A 13,380-nucleotide genomic window follows, 5' to 3' on the forward strand; every position below is an offset into this window, starting at 1 on the left:
AAAATGTTTAGATTTGACTTTCTGGAAGAAATTCATGAGATCAAAAGTATTCATACCCCAAATTTCTTTAAATTATTTTCATTCAGCCAAGAAGATTACATTTCATAACTGGAACTCAATGCCAAGGACTCAGCAGCTTTAACAAGAAAACCTTTTTTCATTCACATTTCATTAAATGAAGCAAAACCCCTTCTTCAATAAAACCTTTCTTACAACAGTCTGAATATTTCCACTGGTGTTCTGAATATTTGTCAGATGTTATGAATCCTGCTTCCCATCATGTCCAGCTTCCTCCACTGAGTATTAAACAGATTCAGATCAGGACTGGGCCACTGCAGGCTGATGTTAATAACTATCAGATTAAAGGATAAAATTAAACCTAAATATCTCTGTTCTCCAGCATCCGTCACTTCATGTGTTATTTTACGTGTCAAAAGCAGGATGAGCCTGAAATCTGTGGAAAAACTTCCCTCGTATTTTCTAATTTTGGGGACACAAGCTGAACTTGTTCACTTGCTTTCAAGCCTGTAAATCTCACTTTTGTAATATTTGTGTAGAGCTGTATTCTGTCACTGCTGGCCATGTAAACTGTAACATTTTCACCTGTTTGTGTCTTTCATCCCACTAGTTGTATAAAGTATTCATGATGATTCCAGCAATAGAAATGGAAACCTGTTAATACACACGTCTTGTGAAGAGATGTTGATCTGTAGATTTGAATAAACATAACTTAATTAAATATGAAGAGCATTTTTAAAATCAAAGTTTTGTTCATTCAGGCAAAAAGCTGTGGAACCACTAAAACATAATCAATTGTTTCAGTGGGAACTACTTCCAAACATTAACGATAACCTGTAATAAGTTTTTATGTCATTTTTAATGACTTTTTCTTACTCTTTCTTGCAGAAAATGATCGATTCAGTGACACTGGAGGATTTTTCACAAACAACCTGTTTAATATCATGAGAAAAGATCCTAATCAGAATTAAATCTGGACAAGGTCATCCTAAAACATTTGAAGGGAAATTCAATATGTCGTTATTTACAATCTGGACTTTTATTTAAAACGTTTAAACGCGTCCCCTCTGTAAACCTTTGTTTCTGATTCAGCTCTTTCAGTTTGTATTTATTCCAAAATTATTCCTAATTTTGTCTCGAAATGAGCAAAAACATCCCAGTGAATAAATTCATAAACACAGTTCAAAGCCGTGCTACATGAAGGAAACCAGCAGAGCGATGGGTCGCCTCCTGAATTTTTCATTTGTCATGTGAAGTGAACACAAAGGCTTTTTCAAGAGTCATAAAAACGCTGCAGTTTGGCTGCCACAGTCAGCACCAGGCTGCACTGCCGTCTCCTGGGGCAAAATTAGTGCGCAGCCTCCTGTCAGCGCTGTTCATTCCTACAGCTCATCTGTGACTTGAAGCTAACGCTAACAACAGGCAGGTCACCAAGGCGATCATCCTCAAGAACAGAGGAGGCTCCATTTGGTCATTAAAGTCAGATTTTCTGTCTCTACCTCTGCTTTAAAATGTCATTCTGTTGCTGTTGCTAAAATTTTCATTAGTTTCTATTCATTTTAACCCGTTGGTCTGCCGCAAGCAGCCAAATGAAGCATTTTCCTTTTCTTTTCCCTGAGCAGGGCTGACAGACATCCTGCAGCTACACATCAGCAGGATGAAGATGTTTGTCATGCGCGTGATAAAACCGAACAGAGCTTTACGACTTATCTGTAGCCCTCTGGGAGTCAAAGGTGACACAATTAGCTCGACTCTGAGGCTCTACGGTTGGGGGTCTTAGCATGGACTGAGTCATGAAACTGCACCTTCATTCATAATGAATGAGCAGCAAGGCCGTCTGTTGCAGCTTGTAATTCCAGCCTTGCTTTGAAGTGATGAGAGCGAGAGAGAAATGAAGCAGGAGCGGAAGACTTTCAGAGCCAAACCTTTGACCAGGCGTCAGCTGTTGTTTGAACACATCATCCACCAAAGACAATTTCTAGGTTCTTCCACCCTTTTAGGCCTAAGTTTCAAATCTCCACCTGGATATTTTTGCTTATTTTAGTTGTACGCAGTTCTTTAACTTGTAAAAGTTTTCTGACATACTTTGATAACAATACAACAAATGGATTCCAAAAGTTTCGACAGCTCAGTGTTCAGCGTATTTCAGGCTGAAATTCAGTGAAGACGACAAATTACTGTTTTGTGAAGGTACATCCGTAGTAAAAAGGAAACATACCCTGCTTTCTTCGATTGTTTTATGTGTCAGGAGATAAAAAAAGGTCCCTGATCATTTGAAGTTCTGGAAATAAGAATGCATTAATTCCTTGTTCTCTTTCCATAGTTTGACAGGTTTTGTTTCTCTGATGTTATTTCTGCTCTGGTGTTGATACCCAAGTTGAATCTCTCCACCAATGAGGACATTACACACACACAAAGAAAACAAAGCTGTGATAATCAATTGTTTGTGTGGACATTTGTCATTTTAATGAGCAACTAAAACAGTGGAAGGTATCAAAGCTAAGGGCAGCATGTTTCATCCATAGCTATAACATGCTCATACATAACCGAACAGCGACTGATGCACCTCATTATGGAAACACCTTCTGACCTCATGTGGGTTTTAAACCTTTTCGCGTTAATGACTGAGTGACAGCGAAATGAAAGTAATGAAATGAAAGTAAAAGCAGAGAAATACTGAAGGAAACGGCGATACGGCAGCAGCAACATTCTTTTAAACTACCAACACCACCAAACCTCTCTTTCTCTTCTCCGAGTTCAGGAATCAGAGCCAGCAGGTCGCCTGGTTTCCACTGAGCGACATGGACTCTCATTGGGTCGGTGGGATTAAACCCAAACGTCTAATGTTGCACCATACCAGCATGAGACACACTAGTATGTCTCATGCTAATGGTAATAATAGCATACCATTGTCCTTTTAACAACCAAACTGCACTGACCTGTGCTGTGTCTCCAGACTCTTGCAGGATTTCCAGGCATTCCAAGGAACCGCAAGTTTTCCTCAATTTGGTTTCCTACCAGAGGGAAACTCCCAAATAACCTCCTGAAGGAAACAATCAAAATGAATAATTTACCATTTCCCAGCATGCCCACCTGACTCCGTCTGATGTGAAGGAGCAGCAGTTACAGTCCGATCGCCTCCTGGAGGATGGAGATCATCATTTTCCAAAGGAAATTCAGCAGGAGGATCATTCTGCCCTCTTTTGCTATTTGTACCTCTAAAAATTAAACTGGCACATTTTTAAAAGAAGTGTATCCCAAAGCTCAGTGGTTGTTGTCAATAGATGAATTCAAGAGTCTTTAAGACTCTTTTATTCAAAACTTAGGATCCGTCTTGAATAAAAACACTTAAGAGACGACAATGAGGTATTCAGTACATGACTTTAAGTTCAATCATCTTTAATTTTTTATTATTTTTTTTGTATCTTTTTATCAACTGGCTCTCTCTTTTGTTGTTCTCTGTGAATCTTTTTATCTTGGCTGATCTCAGCATAAAAAAAATAAAATAAAAAAAATTGGACTTGTCCAGTTAAAGAAATAAGAAAATAAAAGACAATCTGCATTAGAAGGTGACAGCTTGTTTAAAACCAGGCAGACATCATTTATGGGCTTTACTGAACTGATGCCACTCCACCAACTTTGGGTTATCATTATTCTACTTTCACTTCTTACATTCTCTTCTTATGATTTCTTTGACTTTTGGTGGTTTCATTAAAATGTTTTCATCCTCAACACCTTTTCACAATGGTGAAAAAATGCCATAGTTATTTTACCACAGTTAGCCTCATGAAGCAGTAAAGGCGTTTTAGCATAAAAACTCTTATGGTTGGTCTGAATAGAAACAAGATTTTATTTGACAATTTAGGAAAAAACAAACCAAGAAAACAGAGCCGACACAGCATTATTCTTCAGAGTCCACAAAGCTAAAATAACAAACAAAACACACCCTGCTGTGTAATATAAAATAAAACAACTATAAGTAAACAGAAATGTACAATGGCTGAGCTTCCTGTTTGTCCAAAGAACAGGAAGCTTTCCTTTTTAGATGTTCACAGTTACTCACACAGAAATATTCACATCAGGCTGCAGGAGCAGACAGCAAACAGACAAGATCACTGCAGATCAAGGCTGAGGGAAAAGAGACACTTTGAGACGGAGCTCCAGCTGCAGCAGGAGGAGCAGCGCCCCTGCAGGTCGGTGGCTGTAACAGCGGCTCATTATGGATTTGGACCGTCCATCCATTGTATTCCTGCAGGTGCCAAACTTAGAATCCGTCTGATGAACCATAATTGTGCCTTTTAGGTTTACCCAAATTGCAACGTGTCAAAAACTGACTGACATTTTCAGAAAAATCATAAAAGCTTTTATTGGGCTATTTTTTACTAATTAAAGTTAATGAGGCCCTCAGAAGGTCTGAAGAGCTTTTCTTTAATCACATTGGAACAGAACTGGAGTGCAGATTGCTTTTAATAACGGAGAACAAGCCAGGCCCAGTGGGCTCAAGAGTACTTTAAATATAGCTTTTGGTAAAATGTCAATGGGCCTGAAGTAAAGTTAAATAGTCTCCAATAAATATGAGCAGCTTGAGCTGCCACTGCGTTGAAAGGAGGATAAAGATGCTGTAAAATACTTTGTGGTCAATGTGACTGCAGGTCATCTTGGTCGGCTTCTGTTAAGGAACCCATGACTTAAACTGATGTTTCTACTATCAATTATTCACTCCTACCCAATTAATTTCCTGCTGTAATGGAGGCTAACGGCTAGCTTTATGTGCATTCTGAATTTCACTTCTGGACTATAACAAACACCTGGAGATTTGTGGCCGGAGTTGCACCTCAAATGGCTCGCAAAATGAGCGAGTGTAATATGATGACACACATTCACACATGCAAAACCTCGCAGTAAAAGGTTTTGTGTTTCATAAGCAGAGGGGTGTCCACACATGGCTTTCCCATCCCTCCGCTCTCTCTCCTCTGGAGGGTTAATCCATCGTCCCGTCTCCTCCGGTGGGTACGACACGGGGGCATTAACTCTTTGGTCTGTTAGGGTTCAGTTTCTGTTCAAACTTTCACTGAAAGTCGTGAGCGTGAGGAACTCTGTCGCTGTTATGGACACATGGCGAATGTTCGGTCAGAGTGTGTCTGGCAGATGGCTGAATATGAAGCATCATAAAGTGAAGGAGAGAAAGTGCAGAGGGACTATTAGGCTCAGGGTACGATAATGTGAACAGAAAGAGTTTAGGAGGTGACTGTAAAGTGCAATTTATCATCCAGTTAAATCTGTAAGCTGCAGTTTGATTTTAAGCTCTTAGGTGCAGTAGGTCAATTTAATTTTGGGGGAAAATCACAGATGTACACAAGCGTCCGTGGCTTGGCAATTGTAAAAGCACCATCTGCCTAAACTGTAGCTTGATTACGACACATATAAAATTTCATAGGCTGAGCGGAATGAATTGTAAACAGGAAAATGAAAGGAGGTTTCTGTCTGAGGCTACTTTCCTTTCGGGTTTCTTGTAATTTCTTTGCTGGCTTCCTGTCACACATAGACAGTGAAATGTAAACAGTCCACACTAACCTTGTTGCGGTTCATATATCTTCATTCAGTAACCGCTTTATAAGCTGCAGCTCAGCTGAACCCTCAGAAAGGCCTCATTTCTTTCTGGCATTAGATCCCCTTCATCATTCACTGTAAACATGAAACCACAATCTCCCTTTAGAGATTATCCTGTACAATCACAAATATGCTTCTATTAACGTCATGCTGAACTACTGGCATGGTATGAAATGATTTAGTTTTGTGTTGTCTGGACTTTTGCTCAGCTTCCTTGCATTGATGTTTATTTTAAAGCTTTTCATGCCTCAGTTATTTTCCTGTAGTTGCCTGGTTTTCTTGCTTCACTCAGAGGAGATTCATCTGTTATATATGCTACATAAAGAGGACCCCTTTCTCAACATTTCCCTACAAATGGAGGTCATTGTGTGGAAATTGAGGACATTTTCTGCTCCTCACTTTTTAGTCCGTTTTCTGTGCTCTGCTAGTTAGATTTTGAGGTATGGTGCGAATTAAATTTAGTTTAAAGTGAGAGAAAATGTTTGGGTTTGGCATAAAAATGAGTGGAAGTCAATACAAAGTCCTGAAAAAATTAGAAGAGTAAATAAACATCCTTTCACTTCTGCTCAGACGTCTCTGCTGAACATTTTCAGTTTTTATTGAACAAACAGCGACAGTGGATAACAGCAATCACAGCGGTCCGTATCCTAGCAACCAAAATCAACAGAAGGCAAGATAGAGACAGAACCACATCCTGTTGAGCTCTTCAAAATAAAAGACTTCCTCTTTCCAAAGTAAATCATCCTTTGGACTTAAATATGTTTCACTTCACCTTTTTGTAATTATGAACAATGTTAACTTCAGTGAATAATAATAATAATTATGTAAGTTATGGTTAATAACATATAAGTGTAAAAAAGTCACAATAGAAGTCAATACAAAGTGCTCAGTTTCCTGCACAATGATGTTTATTTACTGTTTTAATTATTTTTGTTCATAACCTATTCTTTTTAAAATATTCTCAGACACTTTATAGAGGTGTTTTTAAAAAGGCATCATAATTTACACAATTCTTAAAAATGATTTTTGTACATTTAAATATTTGTACAATAATTAATAGAAAGATCAATTTTGTATATGGGTGACTTCAAACAGGCTGCATATGCAAAAAAAAAAAAAAAAATCTAATTTTTAACATCAGAAGGATTTGGGGCAAACTTTCCCCAGATCAGCGACTGCAGGCGTCTTACTGGTTATCTGAACCAAAGGGCGTCAAATGAACCTTTACCTTTATGTCAAATCAGCAACTTACCTGAACCAACCAGTGACTTAGCAATTTCTGTAATTTTATGCTCTCAATGAATTAAAATGAATCAGACCAAAATATATGAGAAATCTGTTATCAAACACAGCACAACTTTCCTTTCCAGTTGAGTCTTGGGTGATTTTTCTGCATCTGAATACAGACCAGGCTTTAAGACAGCACATCAACCAGACTGCAGCCATTAAGAAATTAGAAGAGGAGCAGCTCTCTGGATGTTTTCAACATTGCTCTTTGATAGTAAGCAGAGTGAGGGGAAAAAGAAGGTTCCGTATGAGATTTATTAGTTTAAGAGCTTCGGAAATCTCGGTAATCTGCCAACTGGGAACCAGACTCCAAACTGAGCCAGCTTAGCAGGGCTGCAGTGATAGGAGGCCTGATCCATAAGACAGTAATTCTTCTCTTCTAATTGAATTGACTGAAGTTCAGATGAAAATCTGCTAATAGCTCTATGAGTAACAACCGTTTTCTTCTCTTCTCTTGTACTGCAGCACTAACAATGACAAGGAATTGGTTCTGAAAAAGCGTACCTTCTCCTCAGTCAATTTAGAGGTAAAACAGTATTACCACAGCAGACCCTCTACCCTCTAAAGACATTATGTATGTATGAGGAGAGCGATTCCTATTATCTCTGTGGATTACAGCCCCACTGTCATCACTACAGTGAGGAATCAATGTGATTTATTCTGTTCTCTTGGTTTTACTTGCCTATTATGAAAACAATCCACTGAGCCAAAGGATTTCTCTGATAAACAGAACATTTTTCAAACATAAAGTGCATGGATACAATCAAACTGCGCAAATATGAAGCTATGCTCACCAAATCATCTTGTAGATTGAAGACAGCTAAGGTGTTTACTTGAGTCCAAAGTTTCTCCCACCATTACAGAACCAAAAACCATCCTGACTGGTAACTATTAGGTAAGGTGACTGTATTTATTTAGCACATTTTCAGCAACAAGGCAGTTCAAAGTGCAAGGTAAATGCATTGTCTACCCATCTCTTCCGGTTCTGCATGCCACGTGACCAGTGATAGCCCCGCCCACAACCTGAACGACAGCGTTCAGGTTGTGGGCGGGGCTAACGGCAGCGCGCCCTTCATCTCTCCACAGGTGAGCTGAATTAGGACAGTCAGGAGACAAAACAGCATTTCGGTTTGTGCAATGATGGCGCTGAAACTGTGACGGAGAAGCAGTAAGCTCACTTCTTGAACTCTGAAAATGACTCTCTGGATATTTTATTTTTGAAAGTTTAATATATTCAATTAGGTAACCATGTAATGTGTGTTGTGTTCTGGATGAAGTTTAAATAATACATTGTCATTTCTTTTGGTGTGTAAAACGAGCATTTAACCCAGTTACACATACTACGTTAACTGTTTAGGTTTTCTACTAATTTGTATTTCCTTTTTAAACCTTGGTTGAAATTCAGTAAAATATAATTTGGCTAAAAATGTACAGAATATTCCTCAAAATCACACTTTTACTTAATGTTCTCTTAAAAATCCTCACCTTCTACCTAGATGTACTAACATTAACTTTCTGAAATACTTTTTGTGACGATGAACTTAAATGAACCTGCCTGTGTTTTTGTTTGAAGGTTTTCCACCTGTTCTAACAGGCCAAATAAAACCGAAGTGTGGAAACCTGACGGCCACTGAAACACTTGATGATTGATCTTCATTTGGTTTGCTGTAGATTCTGTCATCTGGACGTTTCTGGTTTAATTGACTCATTAAACTGAGTAATGTTTTTCTGGTCTGCTTTGTCCAGTTTTGATTAGCCTGTCTGAATCTCTGCAAAGATGATCCATATTCTGAATATTCATTTTTAGATGAGGTTGTTCATTCAATCTGGTGGTGAGAGAGGAGAGTAACTTTTTGGTGGCCTCAGATGACAAATATTTAGCTCATGCTTTTCTGATTCAGCTTAATGTTTGTTTGTTTTTTGTTTTTTTGTCATAAATGACACACACTGGCAGGTCACTGTGTCCAGCCTGTGACTTTGATTTTTTTCCTCAACATTTCCCCTAAATTTTCTAGTAGTTTCTCAAAATTCTTAATGGAAGATAAAGCAACTTTCCTGAAATTACTGAATACTTTTCAGACATTAGACACTTTACTGAACATACAGGTTACCTGTCTGAAACATTTCTGAATAATTTCTGGTACATTCCAGGAAAGCACCAGAAAACCTGACAAACTTAATATATTGGGCAGAATGAGGGACGGCACTAACAGGGTGTGAGTAGTTTGTGCCTAGTATTCAAGAGTCCAGTGGTTTCATTTTACACAATATTTATGGAAAGTTAAAATTATTTCAAAAGTGCTGGTGAAACCTTTAAATCCCAAATTTATCTGAAAATGCATTATAATGCATTTTCTCCCTCATCCAGAATAGTTGGACTGGATGAGGCAGAAACTCTGCTTGTCAGAATCCTGTTTAACTCGATCCAAGACATCATTCTGTAAATGTTCCCAAAACTTTCCCAGCTTGGATATTTAATCCCCACATTTGTTTCTGGGTTTGCCCCAACTGTCTGTTCTCAAATGGATTTGTAGAAAATCCCCAATATCCATCGACCTCATTGGCAGATATTGGTTATGACTCCACCAGAGTCTGGGGGTTTATATTTTTTAAAATTAAATGGAATTTCTTTAAAATGTGTAACATAATTGGAATGTAATGTTAAGGGATTGAAATGCATTTTTTTCTCTTTAGGATGACTTTACAAGAAGTTAATGGTGTAGCTAGAAACTGTTAAATGGCAGCATGTCTGCACCGTTTTACCTGAAACTTGAGTCACTTTCTAAATCCTGGACCTTCAGGCTTCACAACGCCTCATACTGTCCCATTAGGGCCCATAAACAACCCATTCAGAGCTCAGATGCTCGTTCCAGATGTTTGTTTTTACCCTGCTAATCCAGAGTCGTGCTGCGCCAGACCTTTACATGTGAACAACATGGAACTTTAATGGAAAATCCCTTTTAGGGCCCATATTTGGTCCCCATGTGGAAATGGCTGGGTTTGTTTATCTTTACAGCTTAGGCCCCATTTGGAGTTCAGTATTAAATCCATAGAAGTTACAGAGCAGCCATTCAACACAGGAAGAATCCCACTTCTGGTTTGCACCTGCTACAAATTTAAATGTTTGTTCCAGACTGATTTTGAGTTTCTGACCCAGATGAACAGTTACAAGTTCTCTAAAAGTGAATTTACTGAATGACACTTCATGATGACATTCATAAAGACTTCTTCATGTTCGTGTCGGTCCGACGCTCATCCTTTCAAATAGTATTCCCCAAAATTACGACATCTGGACGAACCCCAGGTTTAAAAATATAACTAAACTAATGTCACTTTCTGAATTAGAAAAAAATGAATTGATCACAGGAAAATAATGGTTTTCTTTGAACTGTGTGTGACACCAGTTCATGAAGGAGGGCATTAAAGTGCTGCCTGGATTATAATCCCAATCTGGAACATGATCTGTGTGGATCAGAAACAACCTGCAGTATTTGATTCTGTGTTTTCCTTGGGAACATTTTAGGGTTTTGGGTTCATTGCTAACAGATCGACTGGGTCCAGGTTGCACCAGTTCAGTTTTGTAGCAGATGAGCATCGAGAAACTCAACCTAATTTACAGGTTTTACAATATAAATTGAGCTCAACCTCGATCTGTATTTGGAGCATTTTCCAGCAGTTTCACTGCAGACGTTTGACAGCTGAGAGAAAAGTTGTGCAGATAAACTACATCAGGATCAGTCGTGTTGAAAATTCTCCATGTCAAACGGCGAGCGAGAGCTGGCCTTTTCACATCGGTTCCTCATGACGGCATGTAATGTTTCCTCTATTCACTCTGAAGCATGAAAATCTCATTGGTGACAAACAGTTTCAAATGACATCAACAGAGAGCCATAAAACACTTTCAATCACTGCAGTGTTTGAGCTGAGCTGTTCATGGATTATCTTTTCAAAGCAACTCAACCATATCAAAGCAGAACCAATGATTTTATGCTCTGGGAAGATTGACACACACTGTGTTTTTGCATGGTGGTTGGTTGGCTTTATGTCCATGAATGATGAAGCAGGGGAAAAACAAACAAAAGGAGTCTGTAAACGGGGAGCAGAATCAACAACAGGGAAAATATGGTGACATTTAGGTTCAAGTTTAACTTTTTGACTTTTAAACAATAAAGTAAAATTGTGTGTCGTGCTGGATTTGCTCCTTTGCTGCATGATGGTCCCTTTTCATTCACTTTCAGTGTTAACTGATCCAGTATTCAAGATTAACTTTCAGTATAAACAGATTTAAAAGGATGCAGTCAGAATTGCCGTTTTATTCCTTGTGTTGATGCTAATGCAGGAAAACTTTTCTAGAGAACTTCTCTTAAACAGTGAAACTCTATTGGACATGCTAAACGGCTTTTTCCACTTTTTGCACCCAGAAATTCTGAGTTTCAAGTTCAAATCAACTACAGCATAAAACTACATCTTATATAAAATGTTATATGGGTTAGCTGCGATTTCAAATCAGCATAATTCTTCAAGGCAAATAATCTTGACAGTCAATCTAAAGTTTTATCATCATGGCTACGCTCAGCGCAAATTCAGTGATTCAAGACTAATTGTTCAGAAACAATTAACTGGATTTGGTGAAGGCACGCAGCATACAGGCTTTATGTTACTATTAGTATAAAAAGTTAAGCTGAACATGGTAGGACATTAGAAAACTTTTTTTTTTTTTTTGTTTACTAATCACAGCAACTAACGGCATAATTTGAAAATACGTTTTGACGTTAGAAATGGTTCCAGAGCCTCACAGATCACATAAGTGATCTGATATATGTTGCAGCAAAGCATTACCAGAACAGGCTGCCATTAAAGAATAAACATAAAGTCAAGAGGAGGCTGGTTTTTGCTTTTTTTGGTTCAACAATGTTGTTTCCTATTAGCAAACAGCATTGCGTTCATTGGAACCATACATGTCACAGTCTATACTCCAACCTTCTGACAGCACATCTGTTCCAAACCAGATCCTGGAAACGAGCCAGAGGTCTGTTTTCTATTTAACATGCAAAAGGTTTGTTGAAAAATTCTCTTGACAATTTGATGGAAATGGAGCCGCAGACTCACTGAAGCTTCACCGGCCGAAACGCAGCTGCTGTAAACAGGCAGTGGAAGGAAGCAGCTTTACGGTAACATACAGTCACAGCAGCGACACAAACTTGTTTTATGGCCTCAACATTCCCACATCTTTTAAACAACTTTCCACAGCTAATTAAATAATTAGATTAAAAACATTTTAATTATGTTGCCTGGCATTTGGTGGGTTCTATGGTCATTAGATGAAGCATTGCTTGTACGGCTGAGAGAAAGTCTTTAAAAATCAGTAGGACGACATGGATAACACATGTTGATCGTTCTGTAGTTCAACATTAGATAACGTCACGTCTTTGGTTTCACCTTTGTTTTCAGATCTGATTTTTGATCCATTTTAACCTCGTGACATGAGGCTCCATCGTGACCATCACATCTTTTCATGGACTACTTGAAGAAGAACAGAGTTTTAATTATGTGAAAGTGTTTCTTGGAAAAGTTGGAAGGAAGCCCATCCTTTGGATGGGAAGTAAAGCCTCACATTGGATCTCAGTTCTTCAGTCTTGAGACCACTTGGCTCACGGTGGCTCTCATCTTTTCTAATTCAGATGTCGAGTGCATTAAGGAAGATAAAATAACTTTTGACCAGCGTCCTGCTGTGTATTTCTCTACTTCCTGTAGAGTCTTCTTGATGGGGTTCTTGAATAGAAGCGTCTTCTTTGCTGAAGCTGAGTTAACATGCTCGCTCACCCGCTTACTTCCAGTCTTGAACCAGTTTGTGTAGCCCAGTCTGCAGGAGGAGACCATCATGGAGATTCATGATTGTTTGAATACTTACATGAAGTTTGCTGATCATTTTTTTCCAAGAATGAATAGAAAACAGATTATTATAGGACTTATTTTGTTTTATTTGCAATTTTCAATTAATGAATAGTATGATATTTTGACATGAAACATTGTGTCTATCAGTACATAAATCTAAAGCTACAAAACCTGGTGTGTCAGAAAACTTATGGCCAAGAAATGTTCAAAATAAGTCTCACATTGTTGAGACAGCACCAAGCTGTCAGTTTGGTGCTAATTGTGAGGAAATGAATGTGGTTTTGTTTGTCTTTGAAGTGTGTAAATTTTGCTGCAATCCCTTTTCTGAGGATTAGTGGTGCGTACTTCAAAGCCTTCATTTAGTTTCCAGACATTAAAGTACCAACTCACCAGTTTCAAAAGTGGTCAGATGATTGTTAATCAGTTGAGTGACACGTTCAGTTTCACATTCAGTTTCATAACTTCCAGCATCTCGAGAGCAACATGAGATTGATAAGTGATATTACTAAGTCATTGCTTTTCAGTCGCAGTCAGATTGATCTTTTGCCTCATTGCATTTATGAATACAAG

The 13,380-nt window shown here is 38.4% G+C and overlaps 1 long non-coding RNA gene across 1 annotated transcript; it reads right to left on the bottom strand.

Moving 5' to 3' along the window:
- Window positions 1-3,909: 3,909 nt before the first annotated feature.
- LOC106947425 (uncharacterized) lies at window positions 3,910-7,824 on the bottom strand. Its single transcript, XR_001424984.1, has 3 exons — window positions 7,710-7,824; window positions 5,593-5,703; window positions 3,910-5,170 (listed from the first exon to the last, which is right to left on the bottom strand). It is a non-coding gene; the product is annotated as an uncharacterized LOC106947425 (long non-coding RNA).
- Between the last annotated feature and the right edge of the window lie 5,556 nt (window positions 7,825-13,380).

Source organism: Poecilia latipinna, unplaced genomic scaffold, assembly GCF_001443285.1.
Source record: "Poecilia latipinna isolate Pla-1442-1.1 unplaced genomic scaffold, P_latipinna-1.0 Scaffold240, whole genome shotgun sequence".
Lineage (NCBI taxonomy): Eukaryota > Metazoa > Chordata > Actinopteri > Cyprinodontiformes > Poeciliidae > Poecilia > Poecilia latipinna.